The sequence below is a fragment of the Bubalus kerabau genome, chromosome 4 (assembly GCF_029407905.1).
Source record: "Bubalus kerabau isolate K-KA32 ecotype Philippines breed swamp buffalo chromosome 4, PCC_UOA_SB_1v2, whole genome shotgun sequence".
NCBI classification, from domain to species: domain Eukaryota; kingdom Metazoa; phylum Chordata; class Mammalia; order Artiodactyla; family Bovidae; genus Bubalus; species Bubalus kerabau.
In genome coordinates, this window is record NC_073627.1 from 107,039,391 (window position 1) to 107,065,082 (window position 25,692).

A 25,692-nucleotide genomic window follows, 5' to 3' on the forward strand; every position below is an offset into this window, starting at 1 on the left:
ATTTGAGCATCTACTCCACACTCAGCCCTGTTGTTCTGGGCACTAGGGACACTACAATGAAACAGACAAGTCTCTGTCCTTTTGTAGGTCAAGTTTTAGTGTGAGAAACAGACAACAATAAAATAAGTATACAGATGACTTAGATAAGGATAAGCAAGATGAAGAAAGTAAAGCAGAATGGGAGACAGAGATTAACAGGATGAGGGAAGAACTTTGAGACTTGAAAGCTGCCTGTTTTCTGTTACTCTAACAGTTGGACTTTGCAGGCTTTCATCAATTACTACACCCTCCCTCTTCCTCCTCCACCTCTGGAGGGGGAAGAAAGGGAAGAAAAAGCAAAGGACAAATGAGCGTTGATTCTGGGACTGAGTGAGACTCATCTTGATTTTGGATAAAGAAAGAAAAAGAGGAGCTAAGGGTGCCAGGAAGCGGCTTTGGCTGTAGCTGCCAAAGAGGAGAGGAGAGACTTCAGGAAGAGAATGTGGTCAAGAAATTGCAGTGCTTCAGAGGCATGACCAGAAAGGAGGGCCAGGAAAGGAAGAGTTGTCATGAACTCACTCCTGCTTCGACTGGAACCTGGCTAGACTGAGTGAAGTTTTGCTTTCTTCAGTTGGCGATATGTGTGATTGACTGGTTAGAGAGTCATTGAACAAGGATTGTTAACCTGGGGTCTTCCAGTCTCTGCTGCTGCTGCTGCTGCTAAGTCACTTCAGTCGTGTCCGACTCTGTGTGACCCCAAAGACAGGCAGCCAACCAGGCTCCCCCGTCCCTGGGATTCTCCAGGCAGGAACACTGGAGTGGGTTGCCAGTTCCTTCTCCAATGCATGAAAGTGAAAAGTGAAAGTGAAGTGGCTCAGTCGTGTCCGACTCTTAGCGACCCCATGAACTGCAGCCTACCAGGCTCCTCCGTCCATGGGATTTTCCAGGCAAGAGTACTGGAGTGGGGTGCCATTGCCTTCTCCGCTTCCAGTCTCTGAGAGGTCTTTAAGTAGAATTCAAGCAGTCCATGAAGTGAAATAGCGAGAGAGAGCAAAATCAAATATACCTTATTTTCATTAGGTTCTGCCTCTAAACTAAAAATCTGTTTTATCAAAAATAATCACCACAAACATCACTTTACAGTTGTTGCAGATACTTTGAAATGTGGTGACTCAGTTGATAAAGAATCTTCCTGTAATGCAGAAGATCACCTGCAATGCAAGAGACCTGGGTTTGATCCCTGGGTCAGGAAGATCTCCTGAAGAAGGAAATGGCAACCCACTCCAACATTCTTGCTTGGAAAATCCCATGGATAGAGGAGCCTGGCAGGCTATAGTCTATGGGGTCACAAGAGTCATACACGACTTAGTAACTAACCACCACTAACTAAAATGAATCTATTTTATCAAAAATAATCACCACAAACATCACATACAGTTGTTGCAGATACTTTGAAATATTATTTTTAAATTAACTTTTTTTTTAGTGTGGACCATTTTAAAAGTCTTACTGAACTTATTACAATATTGTTTCTGTTTTATGTTTTGGTTTTTTGTCTGTGAGGTGTGTGGAATCAGCTGCCCCACCAGGAATCAAACCAGCATCCCGTGCACTGGAAGGTGAAGTCTTAACCATGGGACCACCAGAGAAGTCCCTGAAATAACTGTTTTTGCTCATTGCTATTTCAGAACTACAACATACAGGAGGCTCTCCTGGATCTAATTTATTGCATTATTAAAGAAGCACATGCATTAGTATATCTCACATTTTCTTTATAGTCTTATGATTGCATTTCAGTATAATTGGCTTAGTTTATAATCCTTTCATTTTAAATCCTGTGCATTTAAAAACATGATGCTGAGGAGTTCAGAAGCCTAGCCGACTGCCAGAGGGCTAAGAACTCCCATATTAAACTCTGTGAAGAGCTTGATTGGGAAGAAGAGAATCCTTCAAGTTATTCCATGCCAAGAGAGCCTGCAGAATTGCCTAAGAACAGATCCGGCCACATTCATTCCTTGCCTCTGGGGCTCTAGGCACTGGACTTTCGGTGAGGCTGATAGTGAAGACTGTACTCTCTAGCTTGCTAGGGAACCACCCATCCTGTGGGTTTAGACTGTCAGACATTTCAGGGGAAATAGTGCCATCTAGTGGCTAATGTTCTTCCTCAGCCACCCTCTTCTGTCTTACAGGTAGGGAACTTTCAAGGTGGACCACATTAGCATTTAGAATGATCTGTGCATAGCTCCGGGATTTCCCAGGTGGCACAGTTGGTAAAGAATCCGCCTGCCAGTGCAGGAGATAAAAGAGATGTGAGTTCAATCTCTGGGTCTGAAAGATGCCCTGGAGGAGAAAATGGCAACCTACTCCAGTACTCTTGCCTGGAAAATTACATGGACAGAAGAGCCTGGCAGGCTACAGTCCATGGGGTCGCAAAGAGTTGGACACAGTGAATGCGCCTGCGCACACACACACACACACACGCATAGCTCTACCCCATGTGTCCAGTGTTGCCAATTCCAGTATCACAGATTTGATGAATAATAATAAAGCTAGGTTCTGAAGAATCACTTTATGTCTTAGAAATGTTCTATATCGCTCAGTAATTGGCAGTGTTTAAATTCTTTTGTTCATGGAGCTTCAATCATGGTGACAGTCTCCTTAAAAAAAGCATTTTCAGTTTTTTAAAGTGCTTGTGTGTGTGTGTTAGTTGCTCAGTCACGTCCAACTCTTTGCGACCCTGTGGGGTGTAGCCTACCAGGCTTCTCTGTCCATGGGATTTTCCAGGCAGGAATACTAGAGTGGGTTGTCCTTTCCTTCTCCAGGGAACTTTTCTGACCCAAGGATCGAACCTGGGTCTCCCTCATTGAGGGCAGACTCTACCATCTGAGCTGGAGCATTTCAAATGTCAGGTGCATAGAGAGATAGGAGGGCTGCGGGGGAGTCCTTTCCTGTCTGTCCGGAGGCTTCAGGTGGTGTTGATCTTAGTGGATTCTGGGTTTCTGACACGTCGAGCCTGGCCTGCTTCCTTGCTTTGGTCAGCTTGTCCTCCAGTTGTGAGGCTGGTTCCTCCCATGGGCTCCACTACTTCTCCCCCGCTCGCCTACCACTTCTCATGACCTCTGCCGCTCCCTCCCTGGGCCAAGCCACAGCCTTGCCTCTCAGCTTGCCATAACAGCCTCCTAACTGGGATCCCTTCCTCCTCTGTCCCCTGAGTCCATTCTCCGTGTGGCCGAGAGTGATCCTATAAAAACACAAGTCAAATCCTCTGCTCGAAATCCTTCTTACTTGAAGTCAAAATAGAAGTCTTCACGGGATCCTCTGAGGCTCTGTATACAGACCTACCCTTAACTCTTATCTCACCTCCTCCTGTCCTCACCCTTGGCAGCAAAACTGCCCTCCTTGCTGTTCTTCAACCAAACCAGGCGTGTCTCTGCGTCAGGACATTGAACTTGCTGTTCCCTCTGCCTCAAACACTATTCCTCCAGGAACCAACACGGCTCATTTTTTCACTTCTTTCACAAGACCAGAGACCCCTCCCCCCCTTATTTTACTTTTCTCTGTAGTGCTTGTCATACTTGTTGTACTTGCATTTTATTGTTTTTTATTGTTTTCCTCCTTCTGCTAGAACATGCTCTCCATGAACGTAGTGATTGCTGTCTCTTAAGGTTATCATAGTGTCCCAAATATCTAAAAAAGGATCCGTCACAGAGCAGAAAAGCCCGTGTCTGTTGTATGAGTCCAGTTTCCCGCCAAAGGAAATCACACTCTACCTGGTAGATGGACCTTTTTTCGCGCACCTGCAGTGCGATCTGTTGCCTGCCTGCCACTCAACACTCTCCTGGCCTGTGAGGTTACTGGTGACCTATAGCATCCAGGTCCTGAGCTGTAGCAGGCTTCTGTTTATAGCATTAAAGCAAGACCACCCCGTGCCCCAGGGCAGAGAGCCCATATCCACTTTTTATATCAAGTCTGACCAACCTTGGCATGCAAGGATCACTATCACACAAAAGTGACAGGTTTTTTACTATGATTACTTTGGGAAAGTAACAGTATATAAATTGACAATGCTTGTAGATGATGGCTTCATTTTATTTTCTCCTGAGAGCTTCTCAAAAATACTAATGCTTTAGATTCTTCCTCCAAGAGGTTCTGACCCCAGTAGTCTGAGCTACTGGGTAGTGGGTGTGGGAGTGGGAGGAAGGTGTCAGGGATCAGTATTTTTTTTTTTTATTGGACTATACCAGATTATGGAGAAGGCAATGGCACCCCACTCCAGTACTGTTGGCTGGCAAATCCCATGGATGGAGGAGCCTGGTAGGTTGCAGTCCATGGGGTCACTAAGAGTCGGACAAGACTGAGTGACTTCACTTTCACTTTTCACTTTCATGCATTGGAGAAGGAAATGGCAACCCACTCCAGTGTTCTTGCCTGGAGAATCCCAGGGACGGGGAAGCCTGGTGGGCTGCTGTCTATGGGGTCGCACAAAGTCCGACACGACTGAAGTGACTTAGCAGCAGCAGCAGCATACCAGATTAACAATGGTGTGACAGTGTCAAGTGCACAGCAACAAAATTGATAATTTTAAAAAACTACCAGGTGATTTTAATGTACAACCAGGGGTCAAAAATGGTGATTCAGGACTTTACAACTGATAAAGCATTATCATGCATTACTGTATTTGCTTCTCACATTAAGTCCAGAACAGATGGCATGGCAGGTATTTTTGCCCCCTTTTATAGAAGATCCATGAAGATAACTGACTTGCCAGCCAGGAGGTCTAAATTAGGATTTAAATCCAGTTTTGGCCCCAAATCCAGGATTCTTTCCCACCGGAGCAAAAGTCACCCCTAAATGAGGTTGTAAATCCATCCAGAACTTCCTTCTCCTTCATGATATGTTTCTGTGTTTCATTCTCTGTGAGACTGCAAAACATGAGAACAGAAACCAGGCTGCCTTATTCACTCAGAGCCTACTACTACTACTACTACTAAGTCGCTTCAGTCGTGTCCGACTCCGTGCGACCCTGTAGACAGCAGCCCACCAGGCTCCCCGGTCCCTGGGATTCTCCAGGCAAGAACACTGGAGTGGGTTGCCATTTCCTTCTCCAATTCACGAAAGTGAAAAGTCAAAGTGAAGTCACTCAGTCATGTCCGACTCTTCTCGACCCCATGGACTGCAGCCTACCAGGCTCCTCTGTCCATGGGATTTTCCAGGGAAGAGTACCGGAGTGGGTTGCCATTGCCTTCTCCGACTCAGAGCCTAGCGCAAGTTATTTGTTGAGTAAATGAATAGTAAATGAATGAATGCAGCCTTTGCACCGCTGGCCCATTTGCTCTGTTGTTCTCAGCAAGTTCATTGTCAGATTGGGTGCTTTTGTCCTGTTTTGGTGTCTGCACTGGCCAGTGACTCTTGCAGTCAAATGTTGGTTTTACTCCAGAAACACCTGAGCTCACATTTTATCTAGATCAGAGGAGCTGCCACAAACTCTCTTTTCTTCCCTTTTCCTCAGCACATTTCTGCAGCTGAAACATTGACTGAGGCGTCAGCATGAAGAAATTAAATTTCTGTCTGCCCAAGAGTCCCATACCAGTGGACCTGTTACAGGTAGGCCTCCGTGGAGTTACCTCTCTTTCCCAGCAAGTCAGAGTGGAAAGAGAAGGGAAGGATGATCTTCATTAAGATGTTTCATATCCATGAGTTACTTTCTTTCTAGATGATTCTGACAGCTCCCTACAAACAGGAAAAGTCTCATCACTTCCATTCAATGATGTTATAGTCACATTACAAGTCTGTGACTGGAGCTGGGAACAGCATTTCTCAACCTTGGCATTATTGACAGTTGGGGCTGGATGAGCCTTTGTTGTGGGGTGTGTCCTGTGTGTTACAGGACTGCAGCAGCACCCCTCACCTCTACCCTCTGGAGGCCAATAGCCCCCACCCCGTCGTAGTTAATTTTGTGCTACTGTCTGGGGCACTGTGCCCAGCTCTGCTCTCAGATGTTATTCTGGTTGTTTCTGTGTGGGTCCTTTGGATGAGATAACATTTATTATTTTTCCCATTATTATTTTATATATATATATATATTTAAATTTATTCATTGCTTGTGCCAGGTCCTAGTTGCAGCATGTGGGATCTTTAGTTGCGCCTTCTATCTCTAGTTGCGGCATGTGGGATCTAGTTCCCCCACCAGGGATCGGACATGGGCACCCTGCCTTGGAAGCGTGGAGTGTTAGCCACTAGACCACCAGGGAAGCCCCTATTTTTTATTATGTTATATAAACATATTTAATATTTGTATATACTAATAAAAATAATGTAATGTTAAGTAAGAGTACTATTTGAAGTCTAGTTGATTTAGATACTAGTTTCAGGTATATAGCATAGTGAGTCAATACAGATTATCATAAGAATATCAAAAGTTATCACAAAAAAATGACTATAATTCCCTGTGCTATATAATATATCCTTGTTGCTTATCTAGTTTATGTATAGTAGTTTGTATATGTTTTCTTTTTAAATTAACTGTTTTTTTAAAATCCATTTTTATTGGAGTATTGTTGGTTTACAATGTTGTTAGTTTCTTTTTTTTTTTTTTATTTTTAAACTTTACATAATTGTATTAGTTTTGCCAAATATCAAAATGAATCTGCCACAGGTATACATGTGTTCCCCATCCTGAACCCTCCTCCCTCCTCCCTCCCCATTCCATCCCTCTGGGTCGTCCCAACGTTGTTAGTTTCTGCTGTACAACAAAGTGAGCCAGTTATGCATATACATATATCCCCTCTTTTTTGGATTTCCTTCCCATTTAGGTCACCACAGAGCACTGAGTAGACTTCCCTGTGCTACAAGCAGGTGCTCATTAGTGACTGCTTTTATGCATAGCAGTGTATATATGTCGATCCCAATCTCCCAATTCATCCCCACCTCCCTTCCCCCGCTTGGTAACCATAAGTTTGTTGTGTACATCTGAGTCTCCATTTCTGCTTTGCAGATAAGTTCATCTGCACCATTTTTTTCTAGATTCCACATCTAAGCAATATTATACGATAACTGGTTTTTCTCTTTCTGACTTACTTCACTCTGTATGACAGCCTCTAGGTCCATCCAGGTCTCTGCAAATGGCACTATTGCATTCTTTGATGGCTGAGTAATATTCCGTTGTGGATATGTACCACATGTTCCTTATCCATTCATCCACTGATGGACATCTAGGTTGCTTCCATGTCTGGCTATTGTAAATAGTGCTGCTATGAACATCGGGGTGCATGTATCTTTTTGAATTATGATTTGCTCTGGGTATGGATGAGATAACATTTAAATTGGTTGACTTTGAGGAAAGCAGATTGCCCCTGTTGGGTGGGTGAACATAACAAGACTCACCTCCTACAAGCAACAGGGAATCCTGCCAGCAGATGGCCTTTGGACTTGAACTGCAACGCCAGCTGTGCCCTGGGTCTCCTTCTTGATGGCCTTTCACCTTGAACTACAGATTTTGGACTTTCCAGCCTCCATAATCATGTGAGTCGATTCTCTAAAATAAATTTCTCTCTGTGTGTATATATACATACACAGATCCTATGGATTCTTTCTCTAGAGAACTCTGACAAATACAACCCGGTAGTAACAACCCAGAGTATCTCCAGGCATTGCCAGGTGACTCCCAGGGGGCAGAATAGTCTCAGTTGAGAACCACCGCTGCTGACAGGTGAGGCTGGCATTCTTTCGCGGCATAGTTCCTGAAAAGGCTGACCTGGCTAGAATAGTCCAGAACCAAATGGAGGCTAAAATACTTCCTGGAAGGTGTTCTCTATGTTTGGTTCCAAGCTTGGTCTCACAGCAGAGGTTTCAAGGAACCTCTGGAATATCTTGAGCTAAAACTAGTCAACTTGGCCTTGAGCCATTAAATTCTCTCTTCTAGAAAAGCTGTATCATATTTGCCTACGTTTTACTTCAAAGAAAAATTAAAGCATATCACCTTTAAATCCAGTCCTTACACTGCTCAGTCTCTTCAGTCGTGTCCAACTCTGTGAGACCCCATAGACGGCAGCCCACCAGGATCCCCCGTCCCTGGGATTCTCCAGGCAAGAACACTGGAGTGGGTTGCCATTTCCTTCTCCATTACATGAAAGTGAAAAGTGAAAGGGAAATTGCTCAGTCGTGTCTGACTCTTAGTGACCCCATGGACTGCAGCCCACCAGGCTCCTCCGTCCATGGGATTTTCCAGGCAAGAGTACTGGAGTGGGGTGCCACTGCCTTCTCCACCAGTCCTTATAGATACTTTCATTTATAAGACTTTCTCTCAGTTACCTTGTGTTGATAAATAGCATATCATTTAGAGAAGATGAGCCATAAATTAGCTGAAATCAATATAGATTTTAAATATGAGTAGAAGGATCCTGAGATAATCAGTTTTTTTTTAAGGGGGCAAAGAAATATTATTCAATCATTATTCCTGGGTGGTAAACTTGAATGTTGTAAGTCCTTTCTGAAAACAGCATTGGGTGACTCCAAAAGTACCTCATGAGAAACGCTGGGGTGGATGAATTGCAAGCTGGAATCAAGATTGCCAGGAGAAATATCAATAACCTCAGATTTGCAGATGACACCACCCTTATGGCAGAAAGTGAAGAAGAACTAAAGAGCCTCTTGATGAATGTGAAAAAGTTGGCTTAAAGCTCAACATTCAGAAAACTAAGATCATGGCATCCAGTCCCATCACTTCATGGCAAATAGATGAGGAAACAGTAGAAACAGTGGCTGACTTTATTTTTCTGGGCTCCAAAATCATGGCAGATGGTGACTGCAGCCATGAAATTACAAGATGCTTGCTCCTTGGAAGAAAAGTTATGACCAACCTAGTTCAGTTCAGTTCAGTTGCTTAGTCATGTCCAACTCTTTGTGACCCCATGAACTGCAGCATGCCAGGCCTCCCTGTCCATCACCAACTCCTGGAGTCTACCCAAACCCATGTCCACTGAGTCAGTGATGCCATCCAACCATCTCATCCTCTGTTGTCCCCTTCTCCTCCTACCCTCAATCTTTCCCAGCATCAGGGTCTTTTCAGATGAGTCAGCTCTTCACATCCAGTGGCCAAAGGATTTGAGTTTCAGCTTCAGCATCAGTCCTTCCAATGAACACCCAGGACTGATCTGCTTTAGGATGAACTGGCTGGATCTCCTTGCAGTCCAAGGGACTCTCAAGAGTCTTCTCCAGCACCACAGTTCAAAAGCATCAATTCTTTGGTGCTCAGCTTTATTTATAGTCCAACTCTCACATCCATACATGACTACTGGAAAAATGATAGCCTTGATTAGATGGACCTTTGTTGGCAAAGTAATGTCTCTGCTTTTTAATATGCTGTCTAGGTTGATCATAACTTTCCTTCCAAGGAGTAAGAGTCTTTTAATTTCATGGCTGCAGTCACCATCTGCCGTGATTTTTGGACCCCAAAAAAACAAAGCCAGTCACTGTTTCGATTGTTTCCCCATCTATTTGCCATGAAGTGATGGGACTGGATGCCATGATCTTAGTTTTCTGAATATTGAACTTTAAGCCAACTTTTTCACATTCATCAAGAGGCTCTTTAGTTCTTCTTCACTTTCTGCCGTAAGAGTGGTGTCATCTGCATATCTGAGGTTATTGATATTTCTCCTGGCAATCTTGATTCCAGCTTGTGCTTCCACCAGCCCAGCATTTCTTATGATGTACTCTGCATATAAGTTAAATAAGCAGGGTGACAATATACAGCCTTGACGTACTCCTTTTCCTATTTGGAACCAGTCTGTTGTTCCATGTCCAGTTCTAACTATTGCTTCCTGACCTGCATACAGGTTTCTCAAGAGGCAGGTCAGGTGGTCTGATATTCCCATCTCTTGAAGAATTTTCCACAGTTTATTGTGATCCACACAGTCAAAGGCTTTGGCATAGTCAATAAAGCAGATATAGATGTTTTTCTGAAACTCTCTTGGTTTTTCAATGATCCAGCAGATGTTGGCAATTTGATCTCTGGTTCCTCTGCCTTTTCTAAAACCAGCTTGAACATCTGGAAGTTCAAGCCAGGCTTCAGCAATATGTGACCCATGAACTTCCAGATGTTCAACCTAGACAGCATATTAAAAAGCAGAGACATTACTTTGCCAACAAAGGTCCGTCTAGTCAAGGCTATGGTTTTTCCAGTAGTCATGTATGGATGTGAGAGTTGAACTATAAAGAAAGCTGAGCACCGAAGTATTAATGCTTTTGAACTGTGGTGTTGGAGAAGACTCTTGAGAGTCCCTTGGACTGTAAGGAGATCCAACCAGTCCATCCTAAAGGAGATCGATCAGTCCTGAGTGTTCATTGGAAGGACTGATATTGAAGCTGAAACTCCAATACTTTGGCCACCTGATGCAAAGAACTGACTCATTTGAAAAGACCCTGATGCTGGGAAAGATTGAAGGCAGGAAGAGAAGGGGACAACAGAGGATGAGATGGTTGGATGTCATCACCAACTCAATGGATAAGAGTTTGAGTAAACTCTGGGAGTTGGTGATGGACAGGGAAGCCTGGCGTGCTGTGGTCCATGAGGTCGCAGAGTTAGACACGACTGAGTGACTGAACTGAATTGAAAAGTACCTCTATTGATGACAAGGATACTTCCATCAAAAATAAATATGAAGGCTTTATTAAATGAAATGTGAATTGAAGCAAACAGTATTTCCAAATTTGTATCTTATTTTAAATGTGCCTTTGAGTTGTCCATGTCACTAAATAAATTTAACATCACAAGGAGACATTTGACTGGTTCCCTCTATCTATAAATTTGGCTCAAATGTATTTTTGCAGATTGTCTTGCTGACACAGGAAGGAACCCTGAATAGTCAGCATCCTTGGCATTCTTAAGGCAAAGGGATCAAAGTCACCAAGCTCCTTGCCTTCCTCCTTCCACCTTTCTACTCTGCTTTTTTCTCCACTTCCTTTTCCCATCAATCTCCATCCCACACATCCCAGCCTCCTCCTTGGTTTCCTTAATCTCCTTGTTTTCTCCTTCTTCCTTTCAAATATGTACCTTTCAAAGATCTCCATCCCCTTGTGCTTATGTACCCATTCTTTTTCTATCAAATTTGATGGAAAGAAGAGAAAAATTTAGGAGAAGAGGGTAAGATCGATTCTTCTTCCATTAATGAGAATGTCAGCATGGAGAGGCCTCCACAAAGGAACCAGGTCTGGGAAAAGTCATGTGGAGGATGGTTCCATCCATACACTCGGCAGAATATCACTCACTGTCCTCCCATGTGAATCTCAGTACGGGACATGTAGTTTCAACAAAGCAAACAGAGAAAGAAAAGTCAAGGTTATATAGTTCCTCTAATGCAGGGATGAATTTGCTGCAAGAATCAGCATTTTTTCTTTTGAAATCAGCTTGATTTGGCTGCATGTCCACCCATCAAAGGTAGTAAATATTTTCAGTTGGGTCTTAGAAACCTCTGCCTCCTTCATACATCCTAACGAGTCCTATAGGACATCGTTGTTGTCCAGTCGCTAAGTCGCGTCTGACTCTTTGCCACCTCATGGACTGCAGCGTGCCTGGCTTCCCTGTCCATCACTATCTCCCAGAGTTTGCTCAAACATTGAGTCTGTGATGCCATCCAACCATCTGATCCTCTGTTGCCCCCTTCTCCTCCTGCCCTCAATCTTTCCCAGAATCAGGGTTAGCCACCCGCAAAACTAAGGAAGGGAATTTTAATCTTTAGTTTGTGACAGTGCCTGAGGAAATGCCCATTTCCCAGGTTTCATGACCTTCTGAGGCAGGTCCCTCCAGTTCACCTTGAATCCCCCGCATCTCTGGAGCCCCTGAACCCACCTCCACTGTACTGCACATCATATTTCCCTGATTTTGCTCTTCTGGTACCTCAGCGTTTTCCCTCCTGGACATTTCAGCTCCTTTCTTCCAGGAGCATATCCCTTTCCTTTTCCTATTCTTCTCTTTCTTTTCCTTCCCAAGTCTGACCATCTAGCCAAGGAGCAGAGGGGTGAGAAAAGGAGGTAATACCTCTTATCTTTTTAGTGACAACTATGAGAATGAAGCGGAATGAATGCCTCCATAAATTACTCTCTCATGCTTCCATTTTCTATCTGCATTCTTTGATGAGTTTTCTCCAAAGCTCCTGCTAGAAATATGTGAACAAATGATTAGGTTGTACTTACCTTCTTTTTTATTTATGTGTTTATTTTTGACTTCACTGGGTCTTTGTTGTTGCCTGCAGGCCTTCTCTAGTTGCAGTGAATGGGGGCTACTCTTCGTTGTGGTGCATAGACGTCTCACTGTGGTGGCTTCTCTTGTTGCAGAGCACAGGCTCTAGGCACACAAGCTTTAGTAGTTGTGATAGGTGGGCTTAGTTGCCCTGCAGCATGTGGAATTTCCCCAGGGCAGGGATCGAACGTGTCCCCTACATTGGCAGGCAATTCTTAACCACTAGACCACTAGGGAAGTCCATGTATTTACCTTGTTTTTTATCTCCATTATTCATAGGTAATGTTTCTTGACTTAGATTATCTCTTCATTAGTTTTCCTTGTGTTCCCATGAAAAAGATGAATTGGCTAAAATGAGCAGGTCTGGAATTTGGATGTGTTTTGTTCTCCCATAAGTATATAAACTTTATCACACCTTTGCCCAGATCCTTCCCTAATAAGTGTAATTTATAGGTGTTTTTGGGCTTCCCTGATAGCTCATTTGGTAAAGAATACGCCTGCAATGTGGGAGACCCTGGTTCAATTCCTGGGTTGGGAAGATCTACTGGTACCCACTCCAGTATACTTGGGGCTTCCCTTGTGGTTCAGCTGGTAAAGAATCTGCCTGCGATGTGGGATACCTGAGTTTGATCCCTGGGTTGGGAAGATCCTCTGGAGAAGGGAAAGGCTACCCACTCCAGTATTCTGGCCTGGAGAATTCCATGGACTATAAAGAGTTGGACATGACTGACTTTCACTTTTCCCTTTCATAGGTGTTTTTAAATGATTAGTCTTATAGATACTTCGGAGAAGGCAATGGCACCCCACTCCAGTACTCTTGCTTGGAAAATCTCATGGATGGAGGAGCCTGTTAGGTTGCAATCCATGGGGTCACTAAGAGTTGGACACGACTGAGCGACTTAACTTTGACTTTTCACTTTCATGCATTGGAGAAGGAAATGGCAACCCACCCCACTGTTCTTGCCTGGAGAATCCCAGGGACGAGGGAGCCTGGTGGGCTGCCATCTATGGGGTCGCACAGAGTCGGAAACGACTGAAGTGACTTAGCATAGCATAGCATAGATACTTATTTTCCCTAATCTGTTCAAAAGAATGCATGTGGAACCAGTTGGACTTTTTTCAGAGGTTAACTCCAGTCATTAAATAGGTTGAGTCACCTGTGACCTTATAAGGCAAAGGTCTATAAGACCAAGGCTTGCAAGTCTCCCTTTATAAAAGCTCTTAAGCTGTCCCTTCTTTTCATTCCCTGTTGTCAGCACATTGGTCTGAACCCATGTGACTTTCCGGCTTAGAGGTCTCAATCTACTACTGTTGCTGCCTGTAGCAAATCCTGCCACCAGCCTGTCTGGACCACACACCTTATCTATTTTGCACACTATCCAGCCCCCCATGGCCAGCAGGTGCATTTCTGACTGAGGTCTTCTCTGATGCTACCAGATGCCATCATAATGCCTGGGTGTCAGGCTGGGAGTTCTGGGGAACCTTGAATCCCCGCCCCCAGGAGCAGCCTCAATCAGTGACTGCTGGGAGATCACATATAAACACTCCGGCTCCTGCATCCCTTGGGGGGGGAATCCCTTGGCTCTCTGTGTTCCACACTGGCCCCCAGAGTCCCCCAACAAGGTTAATCTCCAGTTACCCAGAGTGTAAACTACCTGACAGAGAACACGCTGCTGGCTGCCTCTGGTTCCCACTTCTCCCCACTAGTCCCACACTGGTGTTTCCTGGCATCACCCCCACAATCAGTGATTTTCACCTGAATCTTCATCTCATTGTTGACTTCTGAAGGAACTCATTCTGAGACACTGCCTCTCATGTCAGCTCCCACTAAACAGTCGTGTTATATTGAACTTTTAAAAAGTTCAAGGAGGTTAAAAAACAAAAACTTTGTTAACATCATCTCCGCTCATAAATCATTGGCAACTTGCAGTAGATAAAGTACAGATGGTCTTAGTCTGTGGCTTGAGATTCTATATCATGTGGCTTTTTTCTACTCGCTATAATCCTGTTTCCTACAACTTCCTTCCACTCAGAATGGAGCTTCCAACCATTCCCAGGGGACACAGTGCTGGTCTGGACCTCCAAGCATCTGCCAGCACTATTCCCACTACCCAAGTATACCACCGCCACCGCCCCCTCCACGCCCCATTTCAGTGTATCTAAGGCCACCAACCATCATGACCATCGTCCTCTTTATGGGGCTTTTTGCTGAACACACTACAAAACTTTGGTACTTTGTCTCTACTTGTTTATTCTGATATTTACCATATTTTTGTTTATTCCCATCCTGGCCTCCCGCCTGAACTCTAAACCCCTCTTAGAGTAATGTAGCCATTTTCTGTCTTTAGGACCTGGAATGTAGCTCTACAAATACTAGATGAGGAGACAAAATTCATACTCTGCCATTTATTAAATGTGTGACTGTGGGCAGTATATATACATCATCTCTTGGAGCTTGTTTCTGTATTTGTGATAGATCTGTAATGTAATACTACATACATTTTGGATGATTTGAGTGACACAATACATGTGAAAAATGCTCTCAAAACTATCAAATGGTGTCTAGTTAGTCATGATTAAGTGGTTGGCAGATAGTTCCTCCTGCTGCTGCTAGAAGTGGGAATGATCAAGTTACGTAAGACAAGCAGCTCCCTAGAGATAAAGAATGAGTGTCAGGAAAAACCAGAAAAAAATAATATATCATTATGATGAGTTTTATAGAACCAGTTCATGGGCAATAAAATAGCATGATTCTATCTACTTCATATATTCATTAATCCTGCAAAAGTTTATTGTTTGGATGTCAGATCATTTTTCTCCTTTGCTCAGAACCCTGAGATGGCGCTTCTTTTTCACTCAAGAGTAAAACCCAAGGTCCTTAAAATGGCCTAAAAAACCCTTTTACCACCTGCAAACCACTCCCACCCTCCTCCTGAACTTGTTTCCTGTTACTTTTCTCCCTGGCTGACTCCAGCCACCCACCCCCTCCCCATGTTCCTCAAAGACATAGTCATGAGGGTGATGACTCCTGCTCTCGGTCCTTTGCTTCAGCTCTTTCCTCTGCCTGGAAGGCTCCTCTTCCAGATGTATGCTTGGCAAACTTCTAAACTCTCCAAATCTCTCCTTAGTGAGACCTACACTGACCACCCTATTTGATATTATAACCTATACTCCTGGTCTGGTTCTCTCTTTACTCAACTCCATTCTTTTTACTGTAGTACTTCTAACATATCTTATCATGCCCTTGTTTATTGCTTGTGGTTGTTTGGTGTTTATTATCAGGAATGCTTATATTTGTTGACTAGTAGATATCCCGAGTGCCCAGGACAGTGCCTGGGACAGAATAGCCACTGAATGAATATACTTGCCAAATTTGTTGACTTAGGTTCTCACTGTGTGCCCGCAAATAAAATAGCTGTGATCCTTAAACTTGTGCAGTTATAGCTTAACAGTGATACCCATCTAACTAATCTTATCGACAACTAATTATGTGCCAGGCAATGTATAAGGCCCTAGAGATACAGTGGGCTTCCTTGGCAGCTCAGATGGTAACGAATCTGTCAGTAATGCAGGAGACCCAGGTTCAATCCCTGGGTCAGGATGGTCCCCTGGAGAAGGGAATGGCAACATTCTCCAATATTCTTGCTTGGAGAATTCAATGGACAGAGGAGCCTGGTGGGCTACAGTCTATGGGGTCACAAAGAGTCGGACATGATTGAGCGACTTTCACTTTCACTAGAGTTACTACAGCAAACGAAGGACAGTTTCCTTGCTCTCAGATAGCTAATCCTAGCTAATCCTTGTGAAATGATATCTTGATGTTATAAAAATTCAGGTGTTAATGTATTTGAGATACTTGGCCACCAGATTTAAAATTCTCGATTGTTGTTTCTACCTCCCTGTCTTGCGGACAGTCCCCACGAGTGCCCTGTCTTGCACATAGTCAACCTCAGCAATAAGGTGTCTTAAAACAAACACTGGATTGTGTAGCTCCCAAACCCTGACTTCTACACTCAGTGTGAAGTCATATTTTAATTGTATAGTGTAATTTACTGTCCAAGGAGCTATTTTTTGAGATTTTTTGAAGACCTATTGCTTTGAGTTGCTAAATACTAGATAATACATCGAAGAATATATGGCAGAAATTAATCTTGTCCCCTCCCCACAAATATAGAAAAGACATAAGATTAGGCTTCTAAAACCCTGGTGACCATTCTGGTTCTTGTCCTGGCCTTGCCACTGAACCAGTCATATAACAGTGAAGGCAGAGTATACAGCTCAGGTCTTTCTTCAGGAGGACACCTGCTGCAGCAGGTGAGAGGTGGGTTAGCTGAAGGCCTCCAGGCTCTCAAATCCACAGTGTCCAGACCAAGACCACAGGCTCTGGGGCTGCTCCAAGCCAACAACAGGACATTCCTGTCCACCTCTCTAATGGCCAGTCTGGGCTCTGAGTCTTCACACCAGCCAGGCCAAAGATGCCTCAAAGCTGTTCTTGGCGGCTCTTCCTGTACGATCCTTCCCACATCCCTGTCCTAGCCTCTCCCTCTTACCCCACTGCCTCTTCCCTTTAGCTTTATGGAATATTCCTTGCATAAATCTTACATTTCTAACTCTGCTCTTGTTTCCCAGAGAACTTGAAACAATGCCACTGGTACCAGGAGTGGTTCCAGAAAGCTGATGAAAAGATGGAGTTTGAGACCAGATCACTCATCCCAGGCTGGCAAGGAGGGTCCCAGTCCAAGTGGTATGTGGGGCACAGCTAGTCCTTGGCACAGATGGTTGTTCATCTGCTAAAAAACAGTCACTACTGATGAGCATGGGGTCATCTGGTGGAGAGGAATGCCTTTGCCAGTGCAGTGGGTCAGGGATTTGAAAGTTATTGGGGTTTGGGGGGCGGTTTGGTATCTACAAGGAGAGTGGACATGGAGGATTCCCTGCAGAGTGACAATGAGAACTGGAACCAGATGGTTAAAGGCTTAAGGGGGAGGCAGAGCCATCTCTGGTCACTTGCAAAGAGGCTGCTGTCTCTGGCAGGGGAAGGGGATGATGTGAAAAGCAAGCCCAAGATTTCAGGAAGTGTGCATCTCCAGAATGTTTCAAGTGCTTAGCCAGGGCATCCTGTTACACAGGAGCCAAAGACCTGACTGGGACAACCTGAGACCATGAGCTGTGGAATGGGTGCATGAATGGGTGCCCCAGGTTTGGCTCTGCTGACGGCCCTGAACATGCAAACTTGCAGAGGTAGCCCACACTGCCTTGTTAAGATCCAGCCTCTGCTTGAGCAGGAAGATACCGTAGAGGCCTCTCCCTACAAGACAATATTTGCTCCCAACACCCTGCCCTCAGGAGCAGCCCCCACTGCCTCTCCTGGCTGCCTGGCCAGTCACTTGGGTTAAACCCAACAGAGGGCATGCTGAGCCTGTTGAGGGAGGAGAGATTACCCCCCAGAGGACCAGCAGGAGTTGGCCAGCATCCACTGTCAGGGGAGAGGCCCACCGAGGGACTGGGGTGTGAAGGGGCTGGAAGGCCAAAGAGAACAAGCGGGAAAACCTTGACTTGGACTCACTTTCTAGGAACATGGGATTTAACACTCCAGCATGGACCCTGGAAGAAGGAGGCAAACACTAAGTTTTTATTCCAGTCACAGAGCAGAGGTGAAATGCCTGAGTTACCGCAGCAGATGGCAAAATAGGATAGAAAAAGTAGATGGAAAATAGGATCAGAAACAGTTCACACTCCTTGGAATGAACAACGGTATTCATTTACAGTTTTGCACCAGGGCTGTGTTAGCTCGCCCACCTTCTGTCTTAATATAGTCCAAAGAGATCTGGGCCATCTGGACATCCCGCAGAACAGCACACCAATTCATTACATTTGTGAAATAAAGACACGACTAGTACGCTCGAGACCTTGGTAAGAAATGTGCGTTCAAAAAGATGGGAAATAAATGCTGAAGAGTTTCAAGGACAGGCCACTTCAGTAAAGCTTACAGAATCCCAAGACTAGGACTGAAAAAAAGGAGGTGCACATTTTTAGGGTCAGGGACATGTCAGGGTATCCCTCCAAAGTGAAGAGACATGGTTGCATCTCAGATTCCCTATTACAAAGAAGGAAGTACAATGCCCGGGGAGCCTTTTCACATTTTGGCGGCCAAGTACTTCACATCTAGGAATCCTGCTCTGTCTGGTCCATGCATTGGAGGGCATGACAGACTGCCAGCTTTGAGTGGAACCTGGGGCAGGGAGGACTATACAGCAGGGCCAAGATGTAGCAAAAGCAGCCTCCCCACTTAGAGCAGAACATCTGGTAGACCCTGTGGTGTGGGATGTGTCAGTGGTGAGAAAAGATGCAGCACAGAGTTCATGAAGCCCAAGGAGGATCACAGCTTAGAGCCTTGGAGTTCTAGAGCAAGGCCAGATCATCTATAATGGGGAATTATACGTATCTCCTAGCCTGTTACTGAGACCTGAGAGAGGCAGTGCTTGACTATAGTGTCCAATGACCATCCTCCCACAGCTGTCCACTGGGAGGTGGGTTCTGTCTCACCTGTCATTCCGTAAAGTGAAAAGGGCCCAGCAACAATCCATTAGAACGTGGAAATGGCATGTCCTGGCTTGAGCCCAAGTAAGACCAGAGGGCATGAGTCGGCTGCACAAATAGGAAGCCTCGATCTCTGTATCACCCACGTGATTCCATCAGCCCTCCTTCCTCAGCTCTCTTCTGTGGCCATAGAGCAGGGTACCTTACAAATAGCTGATGGAGGAGGAAAAAGCTCCAGCAGAGTTTACAGGTGAATTGGCAAGGTTTGGGGGTATAAACTGAAAGTAAATAGTAGCATTACAACCTCATTCAGGTGAGAGACAGTAGAGGAGGGAATCTTCCTAATGGGCAAGAGTATACCTAGTTATCCAGGTTATGTGGAAGGAGAAATGGCCCAAGGTGAGAGCATATAGAAATTGCTATCATTGGCCAATGCCCCAATCAGTCAAGCACCTGGAAGGAAAAGGATGGTGGGAAACAAGGTCCAGGGTAAAGGCAGATGGGAATGGACATGGCAGGTGACCATTTTCACATGATACTACCCAACAAAGTGTTAGTTTCTTAGTCATGTCCAGCTCTTTGCAACCCCATGGACTGTAGCCTACCAAGCTCCTCTGTCCATGGCATTCTCCAGGCAAGAATACTGAAGTGGGTAACCATTCTCTTCTCCAGGGGATCTTCTCAACCCAGAGATCGAACCCAAGTCTCCTGCATTGCAGGGCAGGCAGTTTCTTTCCCATCAGAGCCACAAAGGAAGCCCAATCAAAAGGCATCCACAATAACCACAGAACAACCAACAAGACAAGCTGATTCAGCCAGTTGACATTGGTGAGCTTGCAACACTAGACACTCTAGAGCTAGCCTGGTGGGTACCTGAACGTAGTGGCCACAGTGACAGTGACAGAGGCTACATGTGGGCCAAGCAGCGTGAACTCCCACTTACCAGAGCCCGTCTAACTACTGATTCCTCTGAATGTAGACCTGCCAGCAACAGAAACCAGTGCTGAGCCCTTGAATTGGCACTGTTTCCCAGAGACCAGCAGGTCACCTACTAATGAGTTGATGACATTGGGCCCCTGTTACTCTGGAAGGGCCAGCTGTTTCTCCTCATAATATAGAGTCCTATTTCAAGTATGGACTTGCTTTTCCTGACAAGAGCCTCAGCCAGGACCACTGTCCAGAAGCTAAGAAGTACCTGATCTATAGTCACGGAAAACTACACAACATAGCATCTGAATAGGGAACACACTTCACAGCAAAGGAGGTCATGTGATCCACAAGACACATTTCACACTGCTCCCCCAGAGGCAGCCATGTGACACAGCTATGCATTGGCTTTTTAAAGGTGAAGCCGAAGCACCAACTCAGAGGCCGTAATCTGCAAAAATGGGATGCTGTCCTCCAGAATGCAGAATAAATCCAAGTGAGAGATCTCTATATGGTGCTATAAGATGACGACTACACAGGCCTGGGAACTAAGGAGCAGAAGCAGGAATGGCCCCACTTGCCATTATTCTAAATGGTCCTCTGGGGCAATTTGTGCTTTCTGTTCTTACAGCTCTGGGCTCTGCAAAGGAGACACATTCTTGGCAGAGGATAGAGCAAGAGTTCCACTGAGCTATGGATGCTTCCTGGATGTTTTAGACTCACTGTGTCCAGGACCAACAGTGAGAAGAGGAACTCCTTCTCAACCATGTTGGCAAGAGTGATGAACTCACATCAGCAGGAAGAGGTAAGGCTGTTTTCCTACATCGGGGATGTGTGGGATCACTGTAGAGCCCAGGTGATCCACTCAGGTGCCTCTAAGTACTTCTTAGATATGGTCAGTGCAAAAGGATCTCTGTAGTATTCTTCAGCTTACAAGGGTATGATTACCAGAGTCTCAGAATGTTCAATCAAAAGATCTTTTTACCACACCTTTCTCCTGTCCATCAGTCCCTTCAGATCAGGATTTGATCAGTATTATGGCCTGAGGCTTCTGACTTAATCCTGTTCTCTCTCTCCTTGTCTTTCACAGGCTTCCCACCCCCAATACATGTCTTGGCCTTCTAATTCTATCTTGGCATCTGCTGGAAAATTCAAAGTGACATAAAGGGTTTAGGTTGTTGGTTAATCTTTTCACCATCTTAAAATGAGGAGGAAAACTGAGTAGGTATATAGAGCTAGACATCATTGTTAAGTCCTGACTTAACATTTCTGTAGTTTTTTAAAAGTAAAATGGGAGAAATAGAAAATGATTCATTTATTAATGAGCTTGCTCAGAAATCAAGGAAATCACAAGTCAAAACCAGTCACGAGTTTGCAAAGGAAATAGCTTTCATAAAGCCTGCAAACAAAAGTTCAGCAAAAAGTTAAACCAAAAACATGTTCATTGTTCCCATCCTTGCTAAAACCTAGTGCTGGTACCTGTTGCTTGAGGAGTTTTGTTCTATGATAGTGCAGTGTTAATTATGACTCATGGGCTTTAAGTGATACTAACTAATCTTTGATATGATCTTTCATTAAAAGTGGTATGTTATACTACAATCAGATACACTTTTATCTTATTGATCTAATTTTTCTGTGGCTCTTAAGAGTGTCACCAAACAAAGTATAATTAGGACAAGGTCAATTTTATGTTTGGTGGTGCTGGTGGTTTGATCACTAAGTCACGTCCAACTCTTGCAACCCCATGGAGTGTAGCCCGCTAGGCTCTTCTGTCCATGGGATTTCTCAGGCAAGAATACTGGAGTGGGTTGCCATTCCCTTTTCCAGGGGATCTTCCCCACCCAGGGGTTGAATCTGGGTCTCCTGAATTGCAGGCGGTCTTCTGCAATTCAGGCGGATTCTTTACCAACGGAGCCACCATCTTATTGATCTGATTTTTCTGTGGCTCTTAAGAATGTCATCAAAGAAAGTAAAACTAGGACCAGGTCAATTTTATGTCTACTACACAGTAACTGGAAATTCGGAATGCACAATTAATGTTTATATTTGTGCACTTTTTAGCAAATGTGTGGTATTGAAAGACATAATCCGCTCTACTCAGAAGCAGTTCTTTTTTACTAAAGGAAAATGTGTTGGCAACTGCTCCGTTTCCATGGATTTATGATTCTAATAGGTCCTGGAAATAAAACCCAATCGTTGCCAAAGTCCCACTTATGTTTTACATCAATAACATGCCCTTTATCCCTGCTTATGCATTGGGAAACACAAAAAGAACATTGTTAGTTAAAAATCCATTAGTTAAAACTTTAAAGAACTGATTTGGAGGGAGGGGAGATGTGTGGGAGCTGACACCTAACACTTTATTTTTATGAAAAAGAGGAAAATAGCACAAAATAGTGACAAATTAAAAAAAAACAACGAACTTTTTCCAGAATACATTTGAAAGCATATAGTTCAAATTTAAACCATTTTCAGTATATAATGATGTTAACTCACTGCAGGAGACCTCAAGCAATAAGAGAGATACAGTTATATCTAAGAAATTCTACTTAGAGAAACAAGTGCACTTTATATTTAATTCTCTAATTCTGGTGACCACAAAAAGAGGAACCAGAAAGTTACAGGGTTTAATCCTCATTTAACTGGAAAATCAAATCAAATCACCAACTTGAACTCCATTCCCTAAATAAGCAACTCAATTTTAGCCACACCTTAGTGTGATCTGGGGGAACTTTCCAAATTCTCAGTGGCCAGATCCCACTTCAGACTAATTAAATCAGAATTACTGTTGTTGGGTTGTTTTTTTTTTTAATCCACAGGTGATTCTGATGTGTGGCCAAGATTGAGATCCCCTACCTTGGATACCACAATAATTTTAAGTTTTAGCTTAACTAGTTAGAGTTATTTTAAGTTTTAAACCAGATTAAATAAAAAATCTCTGCTGCTGGATGAAAGCATATTTGCCAAGTTACCTGTAATTTTACTACAGTACTGGAAAAAGAATAGAATCCAAATGCTTGGTTAACAGTATGTCTGATGGTCTTCCAGTCCTGGGGGCAGCTGTGTGACTGAGTTCTAGGCGTTTAAATAGACGGGAAACACTGCCAGGTCTTCTCCCTCTGGGATGAAAGGATAGAGCCCTATTGGGAGGAAAAAAGTGGGTTTCATCTTTTCTCCATTCTCCTAGCCCTGAACTCTGATATAGATCTGGAAACTGAGAGTTACATGTTGCAGTCAGGAAACAATAGAGAAACAAGTCAGTCAGAAAAAGACAAATACGGTGTGATCTCACTCACATGTGGAATCTCAAAAACCTGAACTCATAAAAACAGAATAGATTGATGGTTGTCAGAGGTTGGAAGGGAAGGGAGGGCATGGAGCATAGGGGAAATGGACAGGTATTAGATATTTGAAGAATTAACTTGGTTAACTGTAAAATTATAGAAAACTTTTGTTGTTGTCCTGTGAAACCACAAGATACTTCCAACTGACTCCAAACAAATCAAACACTCAAGTCAATCTTACTGTGAAATTTTTGACAGCACACAGATTGGATAAATAACATCATTAATAATAATCTAGGACTTAGGTATGTGACTTTTTTTTTTCTTCTTGGTGAGAAGGCAGATGAACAGAGTTTGATGTATTGGGTTAGCCAGAAAGTTTCTCTGGGGTTTTTCAGTAAGATCAGATAGAAAACCTCAAACGAACTTTTTGGCCAACCCAATACGTTTGACAGCTACATGGATGTGTCTGAGAGGATGTGGGTGATGCAAACTGTGGTGTTGAAAATATAAATATATCTCTTTCAGGTAGGGTGTGTACATGAAGATTTTATCATTATATTGGCTAGTACATACCATTCTGTTTGCATAATAGATGCTGCAATGGACCTTTTGACGTTCTTGTTTTGTATTCTCTCCTCTTGAGCTTTCACTGGAGGATCTGTGAATTAGAGATAGTAGTCCATAGTCAGTCATTTTGAGTTTGGAGTCAGACTGACTGGATCAAAACTACTGAATGTTTCCCCTTTCTACATAACTTGAGGGGAAAGACCTGCTTAACTGTTCTTATGAGACTTAAAAGAGCTTATCCAAAGGTAATTCTTAAGGCTCACAGAACGTACTTAGCAACTGTCTATGTGCTGAATAGTGCCATAGGTGTTTGGGAAGTAATGATGGTCCCTGTCCTCAAGAAGCCAAGTCTAGTGAAAAACCAGTCTCAAGCCTGATGCCTTAAGAGATGGGAAACGTGATTTGGAAGACAGTAAAATCTGATGCTTGACACCCCTGGGATCAAGTCCTATTCCTCAACTTTCCCAGTGGCCCTCCAAACGATATATCAGTATACCATCCCGCAGAACCTATGAAAGAGACTGCTTTTGGGAACAGGATCGTTGCAGATATGATTAAGTAAGGACCTCTGAATGAGAGCATCCTTGATTATCCTGATGGGCCCTAAATTCAAAGCCATGTGTCTTTATAATATATGGAAGACAGGAGGACATAGAAGAGAAAGACATGTGAAGACAGAGGCAGAGACTGCACTCATGCAGTCCAAGCCAAGGAATGCCTGGAACCGCTAGAAGCTGGAAGGGACAAAGAATTCTACCCTAGAACCTCCAGAGGGTGCACAACCTCGCTACTAGCATGAGTTCCAAAACTGTTAGGGAATAAATTGTTTTGTTTGACCAGAGCAAGTTTGTGGTGTGTTTCTTCATCTGTAAGATGGGGATAACATCCTAACTAGTCTGATTTCCTAAAGCCTTAAGTGGGCTAACTACCGTCTGGAGGAACTCGCAGAGGTTTAAAATGGCAAGCATTTCTTGAGCACAAATCATTTATTGTGCTAGGCGCTTTCCATGTATGACTTCAGTTCAGTTCAGTCAGTTCAGTCGCTCAGTCGTGTCCGACTCTTTGCGACCGCATGAATCGCAGCACGCCAGGCCTCCCTGTCCATTACCAACTCCCGGAGTTCACTCAGACTCACGTTCATCGAGTCAGTGATGCCATCTATAATTTATTGATCAGGTAACCAAGGCTCAGAGAAATTGAGTGATTTTCCCAAAACCATCCAGCTAAGAAATTGAAAGAAACGAGATCGCAATCCTAGCCAACTACCGAGATGTCCCTTTAATGCTCCCTGCTACCCTGATGGTGGGGAAGAGTGAAGGCAAAAGGAGAAGGGGACGACAGAGGATGAGATGCTTAGACAGCATCACCGACTCAACTGAACAAACTCCAGGAGATCGCGGAGGACAGAGGAGCCTGGCGTGCTGCAGTTCATTGGTATCACAAAGAGTCAGACACGACTTAGCGACTGAAGAACAAGGAGAAGCCCGGCCAACCAAACTTCCACTTCCACAATCGGTCAGCCTCCACTAGAAGCCGCGAGCTCTGCAACCGGGAAGGGAAAGGGTTAATTACGTCACTTTGAGTAGCCACCATCACGTCATTGATCCACGGATACTTTCTAGGGCCAAAACTCCCGTGGCGCCGCACTCGCGCCTCTAGATGACGTATGACTGGACGCGGACCAGTAGAAATGCCGAATTTTCGTTTTTCCGGCTACTGCCGGCCCCTTAACTCTAGCTCGGCTGAGGAAGAAGAGGAAAGGCTAGGGGGCGGAGCAAGGCGGGGAAGCGGAAGCCGCAGCGGCGGAGCCGGGACCCGCGCCTTCCAGGGCCACACGTGTACGGTGAGTGAGGGGGACTCTGCGGTGCTTCTGGAGGGCCTCGCTCCCTGCCCGGTGCTGGAGTCGGAGGGTTTCTGAGGTAGAGGTTTCACCCTGTCACCCGCCGGGCGGCTTTCTGTGGCCGTCTCTGTTGTGGGAATTTGGGGATTGACGGGAGCCTGGGCACAAGGGGCGGGTGTACAGCTCCTCTCCCTGCCATGCTGCCTAGAGAGTGCTGGGTTAGCTTTTATTACCTTCAGCCTCTAAAGTCTGGGTCCGGGCTAGTTCGCTTTCAGCCTTTCTGTTGTATGTTTGACACTCACTCACTCTGCGCCCAG

At 44.4% G+C, this 25,692-nt stretch overlaps 1 protein-coding gene and 1 long non-coding RNA gene across 5 annotated transcripts in view; one reads left to right on the forward strand and one right to left on the reverse strand.

Annotated features, from left to right (window-relative positions):
• Nucleotides 1–25,692, forward strand: part of PUM3 (pumilio RNA binding family member 3) — a 141,912-nt gene that overhangs the window by 74,751 nt on the left and 41,469 nt on the right. For 2 of the 4 annotated variants that reach the window (XM_055578199.1, XM_055578200.1), the window contains exon 1: nt 25,242–25,378. The gene's annotated coding sequence lies outside the window, so the exon portion shown is untranslated. Of the gene's footprint in view, nt 1–25,241; nt 25,455–25,692 lie in introns of those variants that run through there. The other 2 variants (XM_055578197.1, XM_055578198.1) reach the window with 2 other exon arrangements.
• LOC129650062 (uncharacterized) lies at nt 20,984–25,067 on the reverse strand. The gene is made up of 3 exons (XR_008713560.1): nt 24,912–25,067; nt 23,542–23,626; nt 20,984–22,821 (listed from the first exon to the last, which is right to left on the reverse strand). It is a non-coding gene; the product is annotated as an uncharacterized LOC129650062 (long non-coding RNA).